Consider the following 26653-nt stretch of genomic DNA (forward strand, 5'->3'; position numbering starts at 1 on the left):
CCCTGATCCCAAAACCAGATCAAGATACTACCAAAAAAGAGAACTACAGGCCAATACCTCTGGTGAACATAGATGCTAAAATCCTCAATAAAATGCTAACAAATCAAACAATACGTTAAAAAATCATTCACCGGGGCGCCTGGGTGGCTCAGTCGTTAAGCGTCTGCCTTCGGCTCAGGGCGTGATCCCGGGGTTCTGGGATCGAGCCCTGCATCAGGCTCCTCTGCTGGGAGCCTGTTTCTTCCTCTCCCACTCCCCCTGCTGTGTTCCCTCTCTCACTGGCTGTCTTTCTCTGTCAAATAAATAAATAAAATCTTTAAAAAAAAATCATTCACCATGATCATGTAGGATTTATTCCCAAGATGCAGGGGTGGTTCAATATTCACAAGTCAACCACCATAATACATCACATCAAGAAGAGAAAGGATAAAAAACCATATGATCATTTCAATAGATGCAGAAAAATCATTTGACAAAGTACAACATGCATTCATGATATAAACCCTCCAAAAAGTTGTAGTAGAGGGAAAATACCTCAAAATATATGTAAAACCCACAGGAAATATACCAAATGGGGGAAAAAAACCTTAGCTTTCCTGCTATGGTCAGGAGCAGGACAAGGATGTCCATTTTTACCACTTTTATTCAAGATAGTACTGGGAGTCCTAGCTACAGCAATCAGACAACAAAAAGAAATAAAAGGCATCCAAATTGGTAGGAAGAACTAAAATCTTTCCTATTTGCAGATGTCAAATATAGAAAACCCCAAGGACTCCCAAAAAACTACTATAACTGATAAATGAATTCAGTAAAGTTGCAGGATACAAAATCAACATACAGAAATCTGTTGCATTTCTCTTCACTTATAATGAAGCAGCAGGAAGAAAAAATAAGAAAACAATCCCATTTACAATGACACTGAAAATAAGGATACTGAGGAATAAACCTAACCAAAGAGGTGAAAGACATGTAGTCTGAAATCTATAAAACATTGACAGAAATTGAAGACAACAGAAAGAAATGGAAAGACATTCCATGTTCATGGATTGGAAGAACAAATATTATTAGAATGTCTATATTACCCAAAGTAATCTACAGAATTAGTGCTGGCTCTATCAAAATACCAACATTTTTCACAGAACTAGAACAGACTATTCCTAAAGTTTGTATGGAATCACAAAAGGCCCCAAATAGCCTAAGCATCTTGAAAAAGGAAAATAAAATCAATGGTATCACAATTCCAGACCTCAACTTATATTACAAAGCTGTAGTAATCAAAACAGTATGGTACTGGCATAAAAATTGACAAATATATTAATGTAATAGAATAGAAAACACAGAAATAAATCCACAATTTCATAGTCAATCAGTCTTTGACAAAGGAGGAAGAATATTCAATGGGAAAAACCGCTTCAACAAATGGTGTTGGGAAAACTGGACAGGTACATGCAAAAGAATGAAACTGGACCACTTTCTTTCTTTCTTTCTTTTTTTGTTTCATGCATAAAAAAACCTCAAAATGGATTAAAGACCTAAATGTAATAATGGAAACCATAAAAATACTAGAAGAGAGTGGAAGCAGTAATTTCTCTGACATGAGCCATAGCAACATTTTTCTAGGTATACTTCCTGAGGCAAGGGACATAAAAGCAAAAATAAACTGTTGGGAGTACATCAAAATAAGAAGCTTCTGCACATCAAAGGAAACAATCAAAACAACTAAAAGCAAAGCTATGGAGTGGGAAAAGATGTTTGCAAATGACACATGTGTTAAAGGGTTAATATCCAAAAAATATAAAGAAATGGTACAATTTGACACCCAAAGGACAAATAATCCAATTAAAAAATGGTCAGAGGACATGAACAGACATGTCGCCAAAGAAGACATACAGATGGCCAATAAACACATAAAAAGATGCTCAATATCACTCATGATCTGGGAAATACAAATCAAAATTACAATGAGATATCACTTCATACTTGTAAGCAGAGCTAAAATCAAAAACACAAGGAACAACAAGTGTTGGTGAGGATGTGGAGAAAAAAGAACACTTGTGCACTGTTGATGGGAATGTAAACTGATGCAGCCATTGTGGAGAACAACAGTATGGAGTTTACTCAAAAATTAAAAAATAGAATTACCTTAAAATCCAGTAATTGCAAGGCTGGGTATTTACCTAAAAAAGTGCAAACACACTAATTCAAAGCGATACATGTACCCTTAAGTTTACTGCACCATCATTTACCATAGCCAAATTATAGAAGCAGCTCATGTATCCATCAACAGATGAATGGATAAGGAAGAGGTCTATATATAATGGAATATTATTCAGCCATAAAAAAGAATGAAATCTTGCCATTTGCAGCAACACGGACAGAGCTAGAGAGTATAATTATAAGTGAAATAAGTTAGTTCGAGAAAGACAATACTGTATGATTGCACTCATATGTAGAATTTAAGAAAGAGTGGAATGAAGAAAAAGAGAGAGAGAGAGAGAAACCAAGAAACAGACTCTTAACCATAGAGAAAAAACCCTATGGTTACCAGAGGGGAGGTGGGTGGAGTGATGAGTGAAATAGGTGATGGGGATTAAAGAGTATACTTATCATGATGAACACTGAGTAATGTATAGAATTGTTGAATCACTATACTGTACACCTTAAACTAATATCACACTGTATGTTAACTCTACTGGAATTAAAATTAAAAAACATGATAAAGAAAATGCTGGAAGTAGTTGGGGAGCTGAAAGTCGGAAGAGGTATTTCTGATTAGAGTGAGTGAAAAAAGAAGTAGCCAAAAAGATGCTATTTTCCCAGATAAAATGAATATGAGTCATAAAACAAAAAAGAAAAATAAACTCTCCCTGAATTAACTGTCTGTTTCTTCCTGGAACCCTGATTAGTACAGTATCAGTTGCAAATATTTTTTCCTAGCTTTGTAATTTGTGTTTCTTTATGGTGATTTGACAATGTAAAGTTATGTTTTATTTTGTTTGTATTGTTTTTAATGTACTAAAATTTCCTTTGTCATTTTATGGCTTCTATATTTTGAATCATAGAAAGAAATACCCCATTCTAATGTTGTAAGGATTTCTCTAATGTTTTCTTCTAGTAATTACATGGTTTCAATTTTTTATATGTAAATACTTTATCCTGTTTATTGCTGTTATAAATGGACTAGTTCCTTCTGCTTTATCTTCTACACTCGTTATTTGAACGAGTGGATGCTAGCGATTCTATTCGAAATTCTTGGTTTTTCCATGTACGTGATTTTACTGTACATAAATAATGATAGTTTTTACTCCTCCTTTGTGACTTTTATAACTCTGGTTTCTGTCTCTGTTTAACTATTTGGCTGGCATCTCAAATACCGTTAAATAATAGTGGTAATAGTAAGCATACTAATTTTGTTCCTTATTTTAGAGGGATTCACTCTGTTTCTTATGACTAATGCTGACTTTTGGTTTGGGAGAAGTATGTTTTATTATGTTAAGGAAATATTAATCTATTTCTATTTGTATTAAGGGCTTTTTTCCATGAATGAATATTATTTTTTGACAATTGCTTTTTCAATATTTGTGGGGATGATCATAAAATTATTATTTTTTTATTTATTAACAGAGATAGAGACAGCCAGCGAGAGAGGGAACACAAGCAGGGGGAGTGGGAGAGGAAGAAGCAGGCTCATAGCAGAGGAGCCTGATGTGGGGCTCGAACCCAGAACGCTGGGATCACGCCCTGAGCCGAAGGCAGACGCTTAACCGCTGTGCCACCCAGGCGCCCCATATAAAATTATTTCTTTTGATATATTCATATGATTAATTATATACCCTTGCATTCTGGGAATAATCCCACTTAGTCATTGGTTATTTTTTTATGTGCTGTCTGCTAATATTTTGTTCGGGATTTTAGCATTTATATTTATAAAGGTGATTACGATTTTCTTTTTAAATGCAATCTTTTTCAGATTTTTAAATCAATGCTATACTCACTTCACTAAAAATGTAGTAGAAGTTTTCCTCCTTTTTTATGCTCTGAAATAGTTTAAATATCATTGGAAATCCTCAGCGACACTGCAAGATTTAGTACTCTCTGTGAGTATGTGCAGTGATAGGGCTTTCTCTATTAGTTTCATGGAAATCACTCTGTTTACTATTTTTTTCTGGAAATAGTTACATTTTCCTAGAAAAATATCTAATCCATAATTTTACATATAAGTAGATAGGTTTGGACAAATTTGTCTCCTGTGATTCTTTAAATTTCTTCTGTTTTGGAAGATTCTTCCCACTTCATTGTTTATTTTGTATATTTGAAAAAAAACAAATTTTAATTCAGAATCTTGAAAAGCATTGAAAATTGAGATTAAGGGAAGAAAAAGCACCCATAGACTTCCACATAAAGAAAAGAGTGGCTAATATTTTGGTATATGTATTTCCATCATTTACATATACTTTACAAAAAGCATAGCTGTGATTCTTCAGCATCTACAGTTTTTTATTTTCTTATTTTTTACCTGATTGATTCTTGCTTACAATGCTGTTAGTGTGACACAAACCAGCTAAAATTTTATCAGAATCATCAAAGTTTGATCCTGGTACTACAGCCCTCTGGATAATTTGGTCCTGAGTCCTTAACTACAGGATTCTTGCTTTCTTTTCTTTCTTTTCTTTTTTAAAGGTTTCATTTTTTTGAATTATAATAATATTTTTTATTATGTTAGTCACCATACAGTACATCCCCGGTTTCCGATGTAAAGTTCGATGATTCATTAGTTGGGTATAACACCCAGAGCACCATGCAATACATGACCTCCTTACTACCCATCACCAGCCTATCCCATTCCCCCATCCCCCTCCCCTCTGAAGCCTTCAGTTTGTTTCTCAGAGTCCATAGTCTCTCATGCTTCATTCCCCCTTCTGATTACCCCCCCTTTCTTTATCCCTTTCTTCTCCTACTGACCTTCCTAGTTCTTATGTTCCATAGATGAGAGAAACCATATGATAATTGTCTTTCTCTGCTTGACTTATTTCACTTAGCATTATCTCCTCCAGTGCCACCCATGTTGCAGCAAATGTTGAGAAATCATTCTTTTTGATGCCTGAGTAATAGTCCATTGTATATATGGACCACATCTTCTTAATCCAGTCATCTGTTGAAGGGCATCTCAGATCCTTCCATGATTTAGCTATTGTGGACAATGCTGCTATGAACATTGGGGTGCATATGGCCCTTCTCTTCACTACATCTGTATCTTTGGGATAAATACCCAACAGTGCAATTGCTGGATCATATGGTAGCTCAATTGTTAACTTTTTAAGGGACCTCCACACTATTTTCCAAAGTGGCTGTACCAACTTGTATTCCCACCAACAATGTAGGAGGGATCCCCTTTCTCCACATCCTCTCCAACAATTGTTGTTTCTTGCCTTGTCTATTTTTGCCATTCTAACTGGCGTGAGGTGGTATCTCAGTGTGGCTTTGATTTGAATTTCCCTGATGGCTAATGATTTTGAACCTTTTGTCTTGTGTCTGTTAGCCATTTGTATGTCTTCATTGGAAAAGTGTCTGTTCATATCTTCTGTCCATTTTATGATTTGTTTATTTGTTTCTCGAGTATTGAGTTTGAGAAGTTCTTTGTAGATCTTGGATACCAGTCTTTTAGCTTTAGTGTCATTTGCAAATATATTCTCCCATTTTGTGGGCTGCCTCTTAGTTTTTTTGACTGTTTCCTTGGCTGTGCAGAAGATTTTTATCTTGATGAAGTCCCACAAGTTCATTTTTTCTTTTGTTTCTCTTGCCTTTGGAGATGTGTCATGAAAAAGGTTGCTGTGGCCAATGTCGTAGAGGTTGCTGCCTATGCTCTCCTCTAGGATTTTGATGGATTCCTGTCTCACATCGAGGTGTTTCATCCATTTGGAGTTGATCTTTGTGTATGGTGTGAGAGAGTGGTCAAGTTTCATTCTTTTGCATGTAGCTGTCCAATTTTCCCAGCACCATTTATTGAAGAGACTGTCTTTTCCACTGGATGTTCTTTCCTGCTTTATCACAGACCAATTAATTATGAAGAGATTGAAACAGTGATTAAAAACCTTCCAAAAAATAAAACTCCAGGGCCTGATGGATTCCCCGGGAAATTCAACCAAACATTCAAAGAAGAAATAATACCTATTCTCCTAAAGCTGTTTCAGAAAATAGAAACAGAAGGAAAACTACCAAACTCATTCTATGAGGCCAATATTACCTTGACCCTCAAACCAGGCAAAGACCCCATCAAAAAGGAGAATTACAGACTGATTTCCCTGATGAATACGGACACCAAAATTCTCAACAAGATCCTAGCTAATAGGTTCCAATAGTACATTTAAAGGATTATCCATCATGACCAAGTGGGATTCATCCTTGGGATGCAAGGGTGGTTCAACATTCACAAATCTATCAGTGTGATAGATTATATCAACAAGAAAAAAGCCAAAAATCATATGATCCTCTCAATAGATGCAGAAAAAGCTTTTGACAAAATACAGCATCCTTTCCTGATTAATACCCTTCAGAGTCTAGGGATAGAGGGTACATTCCTCAATCTCATAAAAACCATCTATGAAAAGCCTACAGCAAATATCATTCTCAATGGGGAAAAGCTGGAAGCCTTTCCCTTAAGATCAGGAACACGACAAGGATGCCCACTCTCACCATTATTATTCAACATAGTACTAGAAGTCCTTGCAACAGCAATCAGACAACAAAAAGGGATAAAAGGTATCCAAATTGGCAAAGAAGAAGTCAAACTGTCTCTCTTCACAGATGACATGATACTCTATATGGAAAACCCAAAAGAATCCACCCCCAAACTTCTAGAAGTTATAGAGCAATTCAGTAATGTGGCGGGATACAAAATCAATGCTCAGAAATCACTTGCATTTCTATACACGAACAATGAGACTGAAGAAAGAGAAGTTAGGGAATACATCCCATTTACAATAGCACCAAAAATCATATGTTAGCTTGGAATTAACTTAACCAGAGAGGTAAAGGGTCTATATTCTAGAAACTACAAATCACTCTTGAAAGACATTGAAGAAGACACAAAAAGATGGAAAAATATCCCATGCTCATGGATAAGAAGAATTAACATAGTTAAAATGTCCATGCTACCCAGAGCAATCTACACTTTCAATGCCATCCTGATCAAAATAGCAATGACATTTTTCAAAGAACTGGAACAAACAGCCCTTAAATTTGTGTGGAACCAGAAAAGGCCACGAATCACCACGGAAGTGTTGAATAGAAAAAACAAAGCTGGGGGCATCACAATGCCGGATTTCAAGTTGTACTAGAAAGCTGTGATCACAAAGACAGCATGGTACTGGCACAAAAACAGACACATAGACCAATGGAACAGAATAGAGAACCCAGAAATGGACCCTCTGCTCTTTGGACAACTAACCTTGCTTTTGAATTTTTACAGAGGAGCAGTTCCTCTCCAAAGCAGAAACACCAAAACTTTATAATGATTAATCACCGTCCCCTGTTGGTAATAATGCAAAATTTCATCCAGTGACTATTCCTCATGGCATGGATATTTAATTGTTCATGAAAACATTTTTAAAAAATAATTCCAGAAAATTTGGGGGAATGATAATATTAAAGAAAATGGCAAGAATAATAGTAACAAAAATTGAGGAAGCTTAGGAGTTTAGTCAAAACTAAATGATGTTCTTTCTCTTGGCTTTTCTTTTCTCATCATCTTAGAGATACACAAAAGTAATCTAATCTTACTGTTCCCAAACCATCTAATAACACTCTAACCAGGTTTTTTTACATTTGCCATTATCTATGTTGTCATACAATCCAGGCAATATAGTAACAGTGGTTTAACATAAAGTGGAGATTGAAAGTTTCATTTTAATTTAGTTTGTTATTGTTGATTCACATATTTATATATCTATTTTATTTAAGACATGCTTATATAAGTCCTAAATTAAGACAGTCGGTCTAAAAGGCACAGGAACAGAAGTAGAAAAGAAAGAATCATAAAATATTTGAGAAATAGAATAAATGAAATCATTTCTCCATTTCAGCAAGAGAATGCTAGCTAGATCCCTCCTTTATTATACATAGTTGTATTATCCCAAAGTGTGTGTTTTTCCCCCTCATTTTTTGGGTACTAAAACTGGTGCTTGGTGAGGTTAAGTAAGTTGACCAAGCTCACACAGTTGGTAAATGTTGGAGTTCCTTCTTCTAGATCCTGCGCCCTATATATTTTTTTCCCTAGATAATCTCTTTTACTCTCATTTGTATGCCAGTGATTTAAGGCTTTTCTATCTGGTCTTTACCTATTATCACCAGACCAAAGCTCTAGCAGTGACCTGTTATAGAAATATCCTCCAAATGTGATAGGATGTAGGCCAGTCATACATCCTGCTTTTCGTAAAGATTAGGGTACTTCAACACTACCTAAGTTTTATTTTCTGCTACTAAGTTTTTAGGCCAGAGAAATTCTCAGAGTAGGACAGCCTCTATTGATTTTTATAAATTCCCGCTGACAAAACACAGAGCCCGAGTAGTGTTTTTTGCTGCCCAATATGAACATGATGAAGAAGACTAACCAAGTGAAAATGGTGGTTCTATTTGTTTGATACGGGTTACTCTAGGTTATGTATGGTGTCTGGAAGCACTACTACATAGTACCAAGCCCCTTCAAGGAAGTCCTTCAAGCATGAGGGAAGTATTGGAACCCAGTATGGAAAAAGTGCATCCTAGAGAAGTAAATGTGGAGATGATAGGCTTCTCCTGTAACAGTGTAGCCTACCTGTTCTTTGGTCTTAGAGGCATTGACTCCAGCACCACCAATTTCCTTGTCTGGTTTTTTGAGAACTCCTTGGTTAAACAGGCATGGTCTTGGAATTCCATTTCTAGGCACTCAAATACATTGCTCAGGATTGGCCAAAGGTCGACAATCTAAGACCACCTAATTCAAAGGTTATAGAAGACAGGTATGATGATTAGATCAATATATCATTAGGTAGATGGAAGACTCTTTGATTTAGAAGGTTACTTGGTATCTCATTAAATAATCACTGAGGAACCATAGGCTTATTCCATAGATTTAAAAAAAAATCATCATGGTTGGAGGGATATGCTGGAGGAAGAGAGGACACTAGTTTCATCTGGTTTCTGGAATTTAGCTAGATAGCTATCAAATCATTCTGAATACCTGTGAACTCAACCTGAGATTTAAGAATTGTTGCAATTCTACAAATAGAAAAGTGACCACTTTTTGCAAAGTAGGAGGTGTGGAGAAGTGAATCAGAGGCAATATATTGGATGATAAACCCAGGGGGAGAGAGCCTCTGTGTGTGTGTGTGTGTGTGTGTGTGTGTGTGTGTGTGTGTGTGTGTGTATATATATATATATATATATATAAAGTTTTTCTTTGTATATAATTTTGGGATCTAGTTTCTTCTAACAAACAGACCAAAATACACCCAGGACCTACTGTATTATTCTGTTCTGTCCACCTGTTTGATTATATTCTCTCTTTCTCTCCCAATTTTGTTTGTTTGTTTCTGACCTCTTCTGATTTGCATAGTGTATATCTCCTGGGATCTGGGTTGATATTTTTTGTATTTTGTTCCCTTGTTCATCTATTCTTCTCTGAAAAAATGACAATATGTAAAAACTTATCCCAGAAAAAAGAACAAGAGGCAATACTAACTGCCAGAGACTTAATATGGATGTAAGTAAGATGTAGGAGCTATAATTTAGAACAATGATTATAAAGATACTAGCTTGGTGTGAAAAAAAGATAGAAGACACTAGAGAATCACATTCTGGAGAAATAAAATAACTAAAATTTAATCAGGCCAAAATAAAAAAGGTATTACTATGATGCAATAAAAAATGGAGGCACTAACTTCTAGGGTAAATCAGGCAGAAGAGAGAGACACTGACATAGAAGACAAAATGATGGAAAACAAAGATGCTGAGAAAAAGAGTAAAACAACTACTGGATCATGAGGGGAGGTATCAAGAAATCAGCGATAACATAAAGCAAAACAATATTAGAATAATTGGTGTCCCAGAGGAAGAGGAAAGAGAGAGAGGGGCAGAAAGTATATTTGAGCAAATCATAGCTGAGAACCTCCTTAATTTGGGGAAGGAAACAGGCAATCAAGTCCAGGAGGAACAGAGAACCCCCTCGAAATCAATAAAAATAGGTAAACACTTTGACATATGAAAGTGAAGCTTGCAAATTTCAGAAACAAAGAGAAAATCCTGAAAGTACTCTGGGACAAGAGGTCCCTAACCTATGGAGGTAGAAATATAAGGCTGGCAGCAGACCTATCCACAGAGACCTGGCAAGCCAGAAAGTACAGGCATGATATATTCAGGATGCTTAATGAGAAAAAAAATGCAGCCAAGAATATTTTATCCAGCAAGGCTGACATTCAGAATAGAAGGAGATATGAAGAGCTTCGAAGACAAACAGAAACTAAAAGAATTTGTGATCACTAAGCCAGCCCTGCAAGAAATATTAAAGGGGATCCTTCAAACAAAGAGAGAACCCAAAAGTAACATAGACCAGAAAGGCACAGAGACAATCTACAGAAACAGTGACTTTACAACACTAAATTCATATCTTTCAATAGTTACTCTGAATGTGAATGGGTTAAATGCCCCAATCAAAAGACACAGGGCATCAGATTGGTTAAAAAAATCAAGACCCATCCATATGCAGTCTACAAGAGACTCATTTTAGACCTAAATACACCTCCTGACTGAATGTGAGAGGGTGGAGAACTATTTACCATACTAATGGACCTCAAAAGAAATCTAGGGTAGCAATCCTCATATCAGACAAATTAGATTTTAAAGTAAAGACTGTAGTAAGAGATGAAGAAGGACACAATATCATACTTAAAGGGTCTATCTAACAAGAATATCTAACAATTGTAAATATTTAAACCCCCAACATGGAAGCAGCCAGTTATATAAACCAATTAATAACCAAATTAAAGAAACACATTGATAATAATACAATAACACACTGATAATAATGAAGTAGGGGACTTCAACACCTCACTCACAGCAATGGACAGATCATCTAACCAGAAGACAAAAGAAGAAATGAAGGCTTTGAATGACACACTGGACCAGATGGACTTCACAGATATATACAGAACATTCCATCCTAAAAAACAAAATATTCATTCTTCTCAAGTGCACATGGACCTTCCCGGAATAGATTGCATTCTGGGTCACAAATCAGGTTTCAAATGGTACCAAAAGATTGGAATTATTCCCTGCATATTTTCAGACCACAATGCTTTAAAAACACGAACTCCATAACAAGAGGAAATTTGGAAGGAACTCAAACACTTGGAGGTTAAAGAGCATCCTACTAAAAAATTAATGTATCAACCAGGAAACTAATGATAATGAAAACACATCTGTTCAAAATCTTTGGGATATGGCAAAGGCAGTCCTAAGAGGGAAGTACATTGCAATACAAGCCTCTCTAAAAAATAAGAAAAATCTCAAATACACAAGCTAACCTTATACCTAAAGGAGCTGGAGAAAGAACAGCAAATAAAGCCAAAACCAAGCAGGAGAAGAAACATAATAAAGGTTAGAGGAGACATCAATGAAATAGACAGCAGAAGAACAGTGGAACAGATAAACAAAACTAGAAGCTGGTTCTCTGAAAGAATTAATAAGATCGATAAACCTCTAGCCAGACTTATCCAAAGGAAAAAGAAAGGACGCAAATTAATAAAATCATGAATGAAAGGGGAGAGGTCATGACCAACACCAAGGAAATACAGATAATTTTAAGAACATATTATCAAAAAATGGGCAGAAGATATGAACAGACACTTTTTCAATGAAGACATACAAATGGCTAACAGACACATGAAAAAATGTTAAAAATCATTAGCCATCAGGGAAATTCAAATCAAAACCACATTGATTCCCAGAATCATCATCATCATCACTGGGAAACAAACTGAGGGCTTCGGGTCGGGGGGAATGGGATAGGCTGGTGATGGGTATTACAGAGGGCAAGTATTGCATGGTGCACTGGGTGTTATACGCAAGTAATGAATCATGGAACTTTACATCAAAAACTGGGGATGTACTGTATGGTGACTAACATAATATAATAAAAATATTATTATTTAAAAAAAAGGAAAAAAGAGAAACAGATATAAAAACAAAAAACATAAAACAAAACAAACAAACAAACAAAAAACCAAAACCACATTGAGATACCACTTACACCAGTTAGAATGGCAAAAATTGACAAGGCAGGAAACAACAAATGTTGGAGAGGATGTGAAGAAAGGGGATCCCTCTTACACTGTTGGTGGGAATGCAAGTTGGTATAGCCACTTTGGAAAACAGTGTGGAGGTTACTCAAAAAGTTAAAAATAGAGCTACCCTATGACCCAACAACTGCACTACTGGGTATTTACCCCAAAGATACAGATGTAGTGAAAAGAATGGGTACATGCACCCCAATGTTCATAGGAGCAGTGTCCACAATAGCCAAACTGTGGAAGGAGCCGAGATGCCCTTCAACAGATGAATGGATAAAGAAGACGTGGTGCATATATACAATGGAATATTACTCAGCCATCAGAAGGTGAATACCCACCATTTGCATCAATATAGATGGAACTGGAGGGGATTATGCTAAGTGAAATAAGTCAAGCAGAGAAAGACAATTATCATACGGTTTCACTTATTTGTGGAACCCAAGGAGTAGCAGGGAGATCATTAGGATAAGGAAGGGAAAAATGAAGAGGGGAAAATAGGGGGGGAGATGAACCATGGGAGACTATGGTCTCCGGGAAATAAACTGAGAGCTTTAGAGGGGGAATGGGCTAGCCCAGTGAAGGGTATTAAGGGGGGCACATATTACATGGAGCACTGGGTGTTATAAGCAAACAATGAATCATGGAACACTACATCAAAAGCTAATGATGTGCTGTATGTTGACATCATTAAAAAAAGAACATATTATGAGCAATTCTATGCCAACAAATTGGGCAATCTGGAAGAAATGGATGCCTTCCCGGAAACTTATAAACTACCAACACAGAAACAGGAAGAAATAGAAAACCAAAAATCATAAAACCAGCAAGAAAATTGAAGCATTAATAAAAAACCTCCCAACAAACAAGAGTCCAGGGCCAGATGGCTTCCCAGGGAAATTCTACTGAACATTGAAAGAAGAAATACCTATTCTTCTGAAGCTGTTTAAAAAAATAGAAACAGAAGGAAAACTTCCAAACTCATTCTGTAAGGTTAGCATTACCTTGATCCCCAAACCAGACAAAGACCCCATTAAAAAGGAGAATTACAGATCAATATCCCTGATGAAAATGGATGTCAAAATCCTCACCAAGAAACTAGCCAATAGGATCCAACATTACATTAAAAGGATTATTCGACAGGACCAAGTGGGGATGTTCTGGGGATGCAAGGATGGCTCAACATTCACAAATCAATCAATGTGATAGATCATATTAATAAAAGAAAAGACAAGAAACATATGATCCTCTCAACTGATGCAGAAAAAGCATTTGACAAAGTACAGCCTCCATTCTTGATCAAAATTCTTCAAAGTGTAAGGGTGATGGAACATACCTCAATATCATCAAAGCCATCCATGAAAAGCCCACAGCAAATATCATTCTCAATGGGGAAAAACTGACAGCTTTTCCCTTAAGGGCAAGAGCCAGCAGGGATGCCCACTCAGCAACCAGACAAGAACAACAAAAGATAAATAAATAAAATGCATCCAAATTGGCAATGAAGTTGTTAAAATATCTATGACACCCAGAGCAATCCAACATTCAATGCAATCCTTATCAAAATACCATTGACATTTTCCACAGAGCTGGAACAAATAATCCTAAAATTTGTATGGAACCAGAAAAGACCCCAGTCAGAAGAATGCTGAAAAAGAAAACCAAACTGGGAGCATCACAATGTCTGACTTCAAGCTATATTACAAAGTTGTGATCATCAAGACAACATGGTACTGGCACAAAAACAAACACATAGAACAGAACCCAGAGAACCCAGAAATGGACCCTCAACTCTATGGTCAACTAATCTTCGACAAAGCAAGAAAGAATATCCAATGGAAAAATGACAGTCTCTTCAATAAATGGTACTCAGAAAATTGGACAGCCACATGCAGAAGAATAAAACTGGACCATTCTCTTACACCATACACAGAGATTAATTCAAAATGTTTGAAAGACTTAAATGTGAGATAGGAATCCATCAAAATCCTAGAGAAGAATGCAGGCAGCAATGTCTTCGATATTGGCTACAGCAACTTCTTCCAAGACAATTTTCTAAAGGTAAGGGAAAGAAAAGCAAAAATGAACTATTGGGACTTCATAAAAATAAAAAGCTTCTGCACAGCAAAGGAAACAGTCAACAAAATTAAGAGACAACCCACGGAATGGGAGAAGATATTTGCAAATGACATATCAGATAAAGGGCTAGTATTCAATATCTATAAAGAACTTATGAAACTCAACACCTAAAAGACAAACAATCCAGTCAAGATATGGGCAGAAGACATAAACAGACATTTCTCCAAAGAAGATATACAAATGGCCAACAGACACATGAAAAAATGCTCAGCATCACTTGGCATCAGGGAAATACAAATCAAAACCATAAGGAGATACCACCTCACACTGGTCAGAATGGCTAAACTTAACAACTCAGGAAACAGCAAATGTTGGCAAGGATGTGGAGAAAGGGGAGCCCTCTCACAGTGTTGGTAAGAATGCAAGCTGGTATAGCCACTCTTGAAAACACAATGGAGGTTCCTCAAAAAGTTAAAAATAGAGCTGCCCTCTGACCCAGCAATTGCACTACCAGGTATATAACCCAAAGATACAAATGTAGTGATCCAAGGGGGCACTTGCACTCCAATGTTTATAGCAGCAATGTCCACAATAGCCAATCTATGGAAAGAGTCCAGATATCCATTGATAGATGAATGGATAAAGAAGATGTGGTATATATACACAATGGAATATTACTCAGCCATCGATAAATGATATCTTGCCATTTGCAACAATGTGGATAAAACTAAAAGATATTATGCTAATGAAATAAATCAATCAGAGAAAGATAAGTACCATATGACTTCACTCATGTGGAATTCAAGAAAAAAACAGGAGCATAGAGGGAGAGAGGGAAAAATAACACATAATCAGAGAGGGAGACAATCCATAAGAGACCATAGGAAACAAACTGAGGGTTGCTGGAGAGGAGGGGGATGCATGATGGGGTAACAGGGTGACGGGCATTAAGGAGGTCATGTGATGTAATGAGCACTGGGTGTTATATACAACTGATGACTCATTGAACTCTACCTCTGAAACTAATAATACACTATTAATTAATTGAATTTAAATAAGAAAACATCATTGTGTACTCAAATTGAGATAGTTTCAAAGACTTTTTTTTACATATATCACTATTCTTATCATTATAGGTATCCTAAAGTTCCAGCTTCCTTAATACTTTGGCTCAACAAATAGGAAATGATGAGGTCATAAATCACCAATCAGGAGGGGCTGAAAACCAAGCAGCTGATGGATATTATTAGCCTCTCCATGTGGCCCCCTAAATATAGCTCAATGAATAACTATTCTCCTAGAAGGAGTCACCTATAAACAAAAATTTTGAGCCACATTTGGATGGGATAAGCTACGGGGCATGCCAGCTAGTTATTGGTCCACAAGCCTGCCTCTGTTCCTATGCCCATCGTGGTTTGGACCTGGAAGCAGATATCTGCTACCTTCTTTCCGACAGAAAGTAGATGTAAGGAATGAATCCCCTATCTTTGTAGCTGAGGTAGACTATATTGGACGGAGTACAGTTAGTTTTTAAATCTATTCCACCAACATCAGAAAGTTACTTGTTTTACCAGCAGCTAGGATAAAATTTTATGGGCCAGGTATCAGCACTCAGTGAGCCACCTTGGCATTATGAAGAGAGTTTTTTTTTTTCTGCCCTTACAGAGGGATCCAGTAAGGGCAGGTACAGAATTATCTTTATGAGTTTATGCTCATCCCAGAGGGATGAGGGAATCTGTTGAGGTAGCAAGGAGATGTAAGATATTTCTATCCTGGCATTTCTATCCTCGCAAGAAGATCTGAGCTCTGAGAAGTCTAAGGATACACCTTGCCCTATCATAGACCCTTCTCGAATTAGGTCAACAGTTCAGGTTCATTCTATGATAATTGTTGAGCAAGACTTTGAAATTTAATGATAAGTCAAGCTACTACTCCACACTCCCTCCACTATCCCTTTGCACACCATTGGCTTCATTTCTTTGACTGCATATTGGTGGAAAGTATGGTAAAAGTTTACTTTTGGGGGCAATAAGACTATTCTATCTGTACTCATAGACTTGTGAAATGTGACAGTGGTATAGCATGCTGCTTGTCTTTTCCTAACAGAAAGCTAACATGAAACATTTTATACTTGCTTGCCTATTGTAAACATCATTAACAGATGTTATTTCAAGAGCACTGTTTTTTTTTTTTGGCATTATTCCAACCCCCTTGTATGCAATATCTCATTTAATCCTTTAAACAACCTTAAAAGATAAATTATTTTTTTAAAAGATTTTATTTATTTATTTATTTATTTATTTATTTATTTATTTATTTATTTGACATAGATGGCAAGAGAGTACAAGCAGGGGGAACAGTAGAGGGAGAAGGAGAAGCAGGCTCCCCACTGAGCAGGGAGTCTGATGCAGGGCTTGATCCCAGGACCCTGGGATTGTGACCTGAGCTGAAGGCAGACACTTAACCATCTGAGCCACCCAGGCACCCCAAAGATAAATTAATTTTAATCTCAGACCCAGAAAGTTTAAGTGACCCTCTAATCCTCCAGGCCTTTGGTTCAACAGCTCATGTTCCCATAACATTATCATGTTGCCCCATGAAATGCAAATTCTGGATTTACCTGCATAACAATACCCTGACTTTACCCATAACAATACCCTGACTTTACCCACACCCCCTAAAGCTAGGTGGTCTAGAGCAATGTACTGGAGATCTTCCAGGTGCTTGGGAGCATCAGAAGCTTGGGGAGAAAGTCAGGTAGTGGGCAGTTTGTAAGTGCAGTGTTAGTGGCTGCAGAATCACCTTTGTAGCCGTATGGTGAGTAATGTCAGCAATTATGTTCATCCTGCAGCACAGTAGTGTTAGCTGAATATTGAGATTCAGATTGTGGACATAGGCCAGCTACATAAAGGGCCAGGGAGAAAGAGACCATTTGCCACAAATGATATAAGTGCTGGTGAGAATTGTAAAAACTTTATGTGGATGAATAAAGTGGGAAAGGAAAGACATTGATGGGTAGTGTGGAGAAGAGAACAAAAGTTATGATTGGAATATGAAATTTTAATGTATCAAATACATTTGTGTGACATCAAGTAGACTGAGTCTTTTTTTCTTACTAACTCAGGACAAAATAAGTGATCTATCCAAATATTTATGATACAGAAGTTCAATACATTTTTTTCCCATGGCTTTGGTTGAAGTTTTTCAGAGAATTATCTCCACAGATGAACTCTCAATGCCAAACTCAGGTGTTGAAAAACAATGGTGAGTACCATGCTGTCTTTGTGATCACAGCTTTGTAGTACAACTTGAAATCCGGCACTGTGATGCCCCCAGCTTTGTTTTTCCTTTTCAACATTTCCTTGGTGATTTGTGGCTTTTTCTGGTTCCACACAAATTTAAGGGCTGTTTGTTCCAGTTCTTTGAAAAATGTCATTGGTATTTTGATCGGAATGGCATTGAAAGTGTAGATTGCTCTGGGTAGCATGGATTAAGAAGATGTGGTCCATATATACAATGGAATATTACTCAGCTATCAAAAGAACGATTTCTCGACATTTGCTGCAACATGGACGGGACTGGAGGAGATAATGCTAAGTGAAATAAGTCAAGCAGAGAAAGACAATTATCATATGGTTTCTCTCATCTATGGAACATAAGAACTAGGAAGATCGGTAGGAGAAGAAAGGGATAAAGAAAGGGGGGGTAATCAGAAGGGGGAATGAAGCATGAGAGACTATGGACTCTGAGAAACAAACTGAGGGCTTCAGAGGGGAGGGGTTGGGGGAATGGGATAGGCTGGTGATGGGTAGTAAGGAGGGCATGTATTGCACGGTGCACTGGGTGTTATACGCAACTAATGAATCATGGAACTTTACATAAAAAACCAGGGATGTACTGTATGGTGATTAACATAATATAATAAAAAATATTATTATAATAAAAAAAGAAAGAGAAGGTTAAAAAAATGGTGAAATAAGTAAATCAGTTTTGAGGACAATTTAAAAAGGAGAAAATATCCAAATGTCACATCGTGTGTGGCTTTAATAATATGCAATTTTATTCTTTTCAAATTTCTATTATCATCAATTCATGTCTAATAATACTTATGGTGAGCCAAAGAATAGTGCCTTTCAAAAATGTCCACTCTCACCACAGTTATTCAACATAGTCCTAGAAGTCCTAGCTTCAGCAATCAAACAACAAAAAGAAATAAAAGTCATCCAGATTGGCAAGGAAGAAGTCAAACTTTCACTATTTGTAGATGACATGATACTCTATGTAGAAAACCCTAGGGGCACCTGGGTGGCTCAGTTATTAAGCATCTGCCTTCGGCTCAGGGCGTGATCCTGGCATTATGGGATCGAGCCCTGCATCAGGCTCCTCCGCTGGAAGCCTGCTTCTTCCTCTCCTACTTCCCTGCTTGTGTTCCCTTTCTCTCTGGCTGTCTCTCTCTGTCAAATAAATAAATAAAATCTTTAAAAAAAAAAAGAAAACCCTAAAGACTTGACCAACAAACTGCTAGATGTGATAAATAAATTTAGTAAAGTTGTAGGATAAAAATCAATGTACAGAAATCTGTTGCATTTCTATACACCAATAATGAAGCAGCAAAAAGAGAAATTAAGGAAAAATCCTACTTACAATTGCACCAAAAACAATGAGATACCTAGGAATCAGCCCAACCAAAGGGGGTGAAATACATGTACTCTGAAAACTATGACACATTGATGAACAAAATTGAAGATGACACAAAGAAATGGAAACACATTCCATGCTCATGGATTGGAAGAACAAATATTGTTAAACTGTCTGTACTACCCAAAGCAATCTACACATTTAATGCAATCCCTATCAAAATACCAACAGCAGGGGCACCTGGGTGGCTCAGTTGGTTAAGTGTCTGCTTTCAGCTCAGGTCAGGATCTCAGAGTCCTGGGATCCAGCCCCATATCAGGCTCACTGCTTAGCGGGTTGCCTGCTTCTCCCTCTCCCTCTGCAACCCCCCCATTTGTGCTTTCTCTCCCTTTCCTCCCTAAAATAAATAAACAAATTAATAAATAAATAAACAAATAAAATATTTTAAAAAATACCAACAGCATTTTTCACAGAGTTAGAACAAACAATCCTAAACTTTGTATGGAACTACAAAAAACCCTGAATATACAAAGCTACCTTGAAAATGCAAAGCAAAGCTGGAGGTATCACAATTCTGGACTTCAAGTTATATTACAAAACTATAGTGATCAAAACAGTATGGCAACTGGCACAAAAATAGACACATAGACCAATAGAACAGAATAGAAACTCAGAAATGAACCCATAGCTATATGGTCAATTAATCTTCAACAAACCAGGAAAGAATGTCGAATGGAAAAAAGACAGTCTCTTCAACAAATGGTGTTGGGAAAGCTGGACAGCAACATGAAAAATAATGAAACCACTTTCTCACACCATACACAAAAATAAATGCAAAATGGATTAAAGATCTATATGTGAGACCTGAATCCATAGAACACAAGCAATAACCTCTGTGACGCTGGCTATAGAAACTTCTTACTAGATATGTCTCCTGAGGCAAGGGAAACAAAAGCAAAAATGAACTATTGGGACTTCATAAAAATAAAAAGTTTCCACACACCAAAAGAAACAATCAACAAAACTAAAAGAAAAGCTATGGGATGGGAGAAGATGTTTGCAAATGACATATCTGATAAAGGGTTAGTGCCCCAAATCCATAAATAACTTATCAAACTCAACACCCCCCCAAAAAATTAATCCAGTTAAGAAATGGGCAGAAGATATGAACAGACATTTGTCCAAAGAAGATATACAGATGCCCCACAGACACATGAAAAGATGCTCAACATCACTCATCAGCAGGGAAATACAAATGAAAACTACAATGAGATATCATCTCACATCTGTCAGAATGTCTAAAATGAACAACACAGGAAACAACAGGTATTAGTGAGGATGTGGAGAAAGGGGAACCCTCTTGATGTTGATGGGAATGCAAACTGGTGTAGCCACTCTGGAAAACAATATGGATGTTCCTCAAAAAGTTAAAAATAGAAATACCAGCAATTGCCCTATTATGTATTTGCCCAAAGAATAAAAAAAATACTAATTCAAAGTGATACATGCACCCCGATGTTTATAGCAGCATTATCTTCAATAGCCAAATTATGGAGACAGCCCAAGTGTACATTGACTGATGAATATATAAATAAGAAGTGGTATATATGGGGAGCCTGGGTGGCTCAGTTAGTTAAGTGTCTGCCTTTGGCTCAGATCATGATCCCAGGGTCCTGGGATCAAGCCCTGTATTGGGCTCTCTGTTCAGTGGGGAGCCTGCTTCTCCCTCTCCCTCTGCCTGCCTCTCTGCTTACTTGTGATCTCCTTCTCTCTCTCGCGCTTTCTCTCTTTCTAATAAATAATAAATTAAACCTTAAAAAAGAAGTTGTACACACACACACACACACACACACGCACATACACACAATGGAATATTAGCCATAAAAGAGAATGAAATTGTTGGAACAACATGGTTGGAGCTATAGAGTATTATGCTAAGTGAAATAAGTCAGAGAAAGACAAATATCATATGATTTCACTCATGTTGAATTTGAGAAACAAAACAAATGAGCAAAGGGGGGAAAAAGAGGGAGAGACAAATCAAGAAACAGACTCTTAACTATTGAGAACAAACTGATGTTTACCAGAGGGGAGGTTGGTAGGGGGATGGGTTAAATAGGTGATGGGGATTAAAGAGTGCACTTGTCAGGATGAGCACTGGGAGATGTATGCACTTGTTGAATCACTATATTGTACACCTGAAAGTAATTAACACTCTATGTTAACCATACTGGAATTAAAAAAAAAAAGTATTCTTCCTTTTCAGTGACCATTTCTCAGTATTTGTTGTCTCTACTATATGGCTTATTATATGCTCTTTAAAGCATATCAGTATTCATGTCTATGCTCTTCAATCTATGCCCATTACCTGGGTCTCTAACTAATAAATGTAAGATTTTTTCCCCCTTGACATAGTTGCTGCAAATTTTCACCAGGTGAAAGTAATTCAAACATGTTCTAGCCTGTGAAAAGGGCTGAATGATGTCATATAATGTTTTTCAAGGCTGATAAATTTCAAAAACATATTTATGAACAGAACAAACAACCAAAAATCGACAGCAAAGGTAATGGTGAATTCTCCTCACAGGGCTAAACTATGTAGTACACCTTTTTGCCAGAGATTCATAGAATATATTGAGATTTCCGGTTGTATGCTTATGCTAGAATTGTAACAACTTTGAAAGTCACAAGCTACTCTGCTAAATGTAAAAGTGGTGTGGGGGGTGAAGAATAGGTAGCAAATATGTAGTCTTACCTCTACCCACTCAAATCTAATTTAATCATTAAGTCAATTGGGAAAGATTAGTGTTAATTCAAGAATGAACTCGGGCTCTGCTTATTAATTCCTGGTTCAGTGTGCATGAACTAGCTAAATAAAGAAAACAGTGATGAATTTGAAAGGAAAAGCATTATTCAATTCTGTGGAAATCTGACCTGGGCCTTAGCTCCTGAGAAGATATCACATGTCAAAGTCAATATTTCAAATGTACATTCAGAGCACAGTGCATCTGGACACCTTTCTAAATAGTTTAACTCAGCTGGAAAGTTTCATAGTCTTCTATGAAATAGTTAACCAGTAGTCCATTTCTGCTTCCTAATTTCCCCAGACTTTGAAAAATAATCAGGAAGATCAGACATGGTGGTTTACTTGTGGTGTCCCCATGTAAAGTGAGTTTAGGAAATGGACACAGCTCCAAAGATAAAATGTGTACTGTATAAGTATTCAGATAGGTGTAACAGGAACTAAAACAGGCATTTAGCCATAGGAAGATTGGGACTGGGGAAAGGGAGAGTAATGTTTATTGAACATAGTCTAAATGACAGGCATTATACTTGACTTTCCTTCTGAATTGTACCCATGATTAGAGCTTGTATAGCATTAAGTATGAAAGGGTTGATGAAAAGAGAGAGGATGAGAAGATCAACTAGGAGATTTGAAAAAAAAGGTCAGTGGCAGAAATAACTAGAGAATCTAAGAATAAGTGAATCCTTAGGAAAGGACAGGCACCTCCTACCTGCTTGGTTCTCTAACCTTTAGAATTCATCTACAAAACAATTGATAACTTCAAGGGAAAAATTGACAATTAAAGTGATTTGATAGCCTTACAGTTAGTTTTTTGGAAACATCAACATTATTCACCATAGTATATTCACCCAGAGTACCTTAATCTTTTTTTTGAAAAGTGTTTATATATATATATATCCTCTGTTATATGGCACATTAAATAGAAAATAAACAAAACATAGAATAGAGCATTTGTTTATAAATCACTTTTTTGATGAACTCGTTTTTGACAGTATAAATGAGTGCTTCCATCTTAAGACTCTATCATTATATGTACCTGAGAGAAGACAGTAACTATCATTTAGTTTATGTTTTCCACATTCAAATTGTTTTGCTTAACATTATCTGATTTTCGCCCCAATACTTTATTATGAAAATTTCCAAACATATAGGAAAATTGAATTTTACAGTGAATCAACATGTATCTATCACTTTGACTTTATCATTAACATTTTACTATATTTGCCTTAAAATACATCTGCTCATTTATGCATCCCTCTATCCATCCATTAATCCTTCTTATTTTTGATGCAATTGAATGTAAATTTCAGACATCAGTTTATTTCACAAAAATTATATTATTTGAATATTTATGAAACGCCTGCAAGATAGGTATTATTAACTCCATTTTGCATATGAGAAACCTAAGGCTGACAAATTTTAAGAAAATTCCCCAAAGCAACACAGTCAGCAATTTATAGGGCAGGGACTTGAGCCCCAGTCTGTCTAGCTCCACGTCTGTACTTTTTTCACTATACTAAAGAATTCCCAGATCATATACAAAATCACTTGGTCAATTCACAATTCAGGGAATGGTAGAGGGGTAAAAAGCAGCTCAAATGAAATTGTATTTTAACTGGAGGAAAATAAGGCAGCTTAATTCTTTACCCAAAAAGTCTATAAATAAGCCCAAATGCTTGTGAACATTGCTACTATCCTGGTTTTAATCAAGCTTTTTGGTTTGCCTGTTTTTCGATGCAAAATTTACCATTAATTATTTCATTTGATTCTCAAAACTATGGAGAAGTAATGAAAAATAGTTGGAAGAAAGGCAGGCAGGAACAGGGGGCCCCTACCCTAAGAGGAAACCACATTCAAAAGGATTTTACAGCAGCCTGGAAGGAGCCCTCCACCCTTTCCCACAAGATGGGTAGATGACAAGAACGTGATTGGGTGACAGGTTCATGGAGGGATAATCAGATTAAAACAGCTCACCAACAAGCCCATAAAAATCCCTAGACTTAGAAACTCTGGTGGCAACACTCTTGGGTCCCCTCCCTCTTCAGGAGCTTTGTATTATCTCTCAGTAAACTTTATTATCCTCAATAAACTTTGCTTTGCTGCCCACCACTCTTTGTCTGGTCTACCTCTTCGTTCTTTGAAGTGGCCTGACCAAGAACCGCAGGGTCCAGAGGAAAATAAATCCTGTAACAGAAGTAGAATATGTATTACTCAATTCTCCATTTATAAAGCAGGAAACAGGGGCCAAGCGATCCATTCAAAGTCATAGCCAGTTAGTGGAAGAGAGATGATTGGAAGACCTTAAACGAGTATTCTAGTAAGCTTTGGAGCAGGAAAACTATGGAAAATGCTTAGAAGGTGACTTATTTACAGATATGATTTCTAACTGTAATGATTCTTTAAAATCTCAGGAGGTTTCCAATCTAAGTCAAACAGTAATATGAAATTCTCCACATTAATTTCAATTTACAAAATTAATGTTAATTAACATTGATTTTATGTATATGGGATACTGGTGCAAAAAAAGATTAGGATCGTGAAACAACAAAAAGGTTGCAGTTTATCTCAACCCTCCCAGAGACAAATAGCTAAGACTGTTCAAGTTGTTGATTTTTTAAAAGATTTTACTTATTTATTTGAAAGAGTGGGAGAGGAGCAGAGAGAGAGGGACAAGCAGGCTCCATGCTCTGCATGGAGTCTGATGCAGGGCTTGATCCCATAGCCCTGAGATCATGACCCGAGCCAAAATCAAGAGTTGGACTCTTAACTGATTGAGCCACCCAGGTGCCCCCAAATTGTTGACTTTGTTGAAATTTGCAAACCAATTCTTAGAAGTGTGAGGCTCACAGTGCCAGCGCTTCCAGTTTTAAAGTTGTATTTCAAACTACCCTCACATTGCATAGAGGGTAATAATATCTTGTCACTGGAGAATGATACATCAAAATAGATGTTAATTTGAGTTAACTGACAAAATTGATGAGATTTTACCTTACTGGTGTTTACTCCTCATATCTGTACCATTCAGAGGCAGTGGAAAGTATAAAGGGTATGTTTGCTTTTAAACAAGGAAATAAAAGGAATGCAGCAGAGCTTTGCAGCTTTCAAAGCATGATTTTATCTCACTAGATTCTATTAATATAGCATGGGGATTAAGAGTTCAGGCCTGGGGACCACATTGCCTGGGTACAGAGTTAGCCCTGTAACCTCAGCCAAGTTACTTCGTTTCTGTGTCTCAGTAATTTCATCTGTACTTTTTTTTTAAAATTAATTTTGTTTTAATTTTTATTTTATTTATTTATTTTTCATAATAATATTTTTATTATATTATGTTATTCACCATACAGTACATCCCTGGTTTTTGATGTAAAGTTCGATGATTCATTAGTTGCGTATAACATCTGTGCTTTATAGGATTCTTGTGAGGATTAAATGAGTTGATAGGTATGAAACATTTATTATTCAGCCTGACACACATAATGAACCCTCAGTAAATGCTTTCAGTATTATTCTTAGCATTTTTATGAGGTGGGTAGTCCAGATTATAACATTCTCTATTTTATACATGAGGAAATTGAGGCAAGTGAGGTGAAGAGATTTACCCAAGATAGAGTCAGATTATAGTCAAGTTTTTGGATTCCTCTTTCCATTTCTCTGACATTACTGCTTGGGGTTGGGGTGAATAGGAGGTACTGCTACGGCAGCACCTCCACCTCCACTCTTAGGACAGTATGTATGGTGCCCACAAATACTGTCTTGGTGGAAGGAAGGCACTGAATTAGGGTAATTCTTTAATAAATTACACTTGGCTTTTATCTGAGGAAGGGGCTTTTCAGTTTTTGCTGTATCCAAATCCTGAACAAAATGTATTTGGTTATCCTGACTTTTGTTTGAATTTAATTAAGTGTTGATGAATATAAAAGAGAACATACCAGTTGTGTGCATGATAAATGATATCCATTACTTCTTGATTCATTTACTGATCTTACACCATTCTCAGAGGTATTTAGAAATTTCTTACTGGTGATCATTTATATTCTTCTTTCACTTCTTTTTACAGTAGTGGATAGTCTGGATTGTTATACCAACTACTAAAGGCAATCCTATTCCAGGCAATGCTGTTACTAAAATAAGGTCTAGAGTATTCCAGAGTTGTCACGTATGGCCCCCATATACAAATAATTTCCTCCACTGACCTCTGAAATTTAAACATGTAAATAGAGATAACAAATAGAAAAAGCTCACAAATTAGAAGAAAAAATTATCTCCCCTGAATGAATCAAACCTTTCCTTGTTACTAAACCAGGAGTTTTCCTTTTAAGGCCCTCAAGAGATTTATGTTGTCCGATTTCCCACTTAAGAAAACACTCTAAAACCTACAGCTTTTAACATTGAGTCAGGATGCAAAAAGCTGTCAAGATTTCCCAACTATTAGCTAATAAAGATGTGGCAGTTAGTTAGAAATGAAAAAAAAAGTTTCACCCAGAATGTCTGCCTTAAGACTGCTTTTAAAATTGTCCACATTTGCCTACCATTCATACCTCTATTCACTCTGGCTACTTTAGTTCTACCAGTGCCATAAGAAGAGTTTGAAGCATCCTACTTGACCAGTCCTGTCTGTAACTGCAGGCTGGGTGTGTCCCCCTACCCACTCCTACAGTGATGAATACAGATAAACAGACTGACAGCCACTCTGCAGCAAATACAAGAAGAAACATGAGAAGGTGAGAATGGACTGCCAGCAAAATCTGCCTGCCCCCATCTTTCCCACAACTACAGATTTCTCTCCTCTATTTTATAGAAGTAAATGACT

At 36.7% G+C, this 26653-nt stretch overlaps 1 long non-coding RNA gene across 1 annotated transcript in view; it reads right to left on the minus strand.

The window, feature by feature from the left end:
• LOC148106913 (uncharacterized) overlaps positions 1-9366 on the minus strand; it is an 83171-nt gene extending 73805 nt beyond the window's left edge. The window contains exon 1 of the long non-coding RNA XR_015723309.1: positions 8813-9366. This is a non-coding gene — a long non-coding RNA (uncharacterized LOC148106913). The remainder of the gene's footprint in view (positions 1-8812) is intronic.
• Between the last annotated feature and the right edge of the window lie 17287 nt (positions 9367-26653).

The sequence above is a fragment of the Ursus americanus genome, chromosome X, assembly GCF_024610735.1.
Source record: "Ursus americanus isolate L20-20 chromosome X, mUrsAme1.1.p, whole genome shotgun sequence".
Taxonomy (NCBI): domain Eukaryota; kingdom Metazoa; phylum Chordata; class Mammalia; order Carnivora; family Ursidae; genus Ursus; species Ursus americanus.